This window comes from Octopus sinensis, unplaced genomic scaffold (genome assembly GCF_006345805.1).
Source record: "Octopus sinensis unplaced genomic scaffold, ASM634580v1 Contig18317, whole genome shotgun sequence".
Taxonomy (NCBI): domain Eukaryota; kingdom Metazoa; phylum Mollusca; class Cephalopoda; order Octopoda; family Octopodidae; genus Octopus; species Octopus sinensis.
The window spans coordinates 37,501-39,298 of NW_021835738.1; positions in this window are offsets into that span (position 1 = coordinate 37,501).

Sequence of the window (1,798 nt, forward strand, 5' to 3'; positions counted from 1 at the left end):
ACACCCTCACACAGATGCTCACACACACACACACAACACACACACACACACACCACACACACACACACACACACACACACACACACAGCCACTCTTTCCATAAACATGATGAAGAAGCAACCAATCCAGAGGTATTGTTGCGTGCAGTTTAACACGGGGTAGATTTAGTAGTCGAGTACACGAAGACCGGGATAAAAGTGCAGCCCCTGCGTGCGCGCGCGCACGCGTGTGTGTACGTGTGTGTGTGGTTGTGTGTGTGTGTGTGTTGCGGGCGGATTGTTCTGAGAATTAATTTGTGTTAGATGGACGGACAGAGGAAGGAGGAAGTGAGAGCAGGGTTTGTTCAAAGATGATGTAAGATCTGTGTGTGTGTGTGTGTGTGTGTGTGTGTGTGTTTATGTGTGTGTACGTGTGTGTGAGTATTCGTTGGCGTGTATATAAATATATAAATATGAATCTAAATTTGCGTCTGTGTATGTACGCACATTTATATTTGTATGTATATATATATACATTATATACATTATATACATATATATATATATATATACATACATATATATATATACATGCATATATATATACATATATATATACATACATATTTATATATACACACATATACATACATACATACATATATATATTCTTTTTCTTTCTTTTACTTATTTCAGTCATTTGACTTAAAAGAGTTTTTTTGTTTTTAGTCGAAGAATTTGACTCCGTGGCTTATTCTTTGTAAGCGTAGTACTTATTCTATCGGTCTCTTTTGCCGAACCGCTAGGATACGGGGACATTAACACACCAGCATCAGTTGTCAAGTGATGGTAGATGGAGGGGAACAAACACAGGCACACACAGAAACTCACCACACACACACACACACACACACACACACACACACACACACACACACTCACACACACACACACACTCACACACACACACACACACACACGACGGGCTTCTTTCAGTTTCTGTCTTCCAAATCCATTCAGATAGCTTTGGTCGGGCCGAGGCTATAGAGGAAGACACTTTCCCAAGATGCCATGCAGTGGGACTGAACGTGGAGCCATATGGTTGGGAGGTAGCTTATATATAATATATATATAATATATATATAAATATATATATATATATATATATATATATGGTAGATGATTTCGGCAAAAATTTAGATTCAGATGAATATGGTACTTAAGTTGAGGCACCAGAATTTAGTACAGTATTATCCATACAATTTCAAAATAAAACATCTTGTTTTAAGATTTCCTTTACCAAACCTCATGATATTGCTTCTAATAAATCTTGATTTTTATGACTATACCAACTATGATGTCGGCTGCTCCCTCAGCCCTACCCCTAACAGATACTGTCCTCTGTTCTATCAACCTTAGATATACAAGGATTTGATAAACTAGTCTATAAATTAAAACTGACCCCATAAAAACAAAAAAAAATCAGTGACAAGCAGAGTCTGTAACAATGTATATCTTCTGGAAAAGCTTAGTAACTTCTATGCTAGAGTAAGAACAGCATGTTCTTTGTCTATCTCCTTAACTTCTTGGAGATTTTAGGTATAATTATACTAATGTGTCTATCTGTTCTAATTTAATTAAATTCTATGTCTTTGTGCAGCTGAAGATTGCTCTGCATTTTAAATTGATGTAATGAAATGATTGCATTGTTCAATTAAATGGTGTTGCATGAAACGATCGTACTGCATTACCTCTGGATATCCTTGTTACTTATATATATATATATATATATATATATATATATATATATATGTATGTAT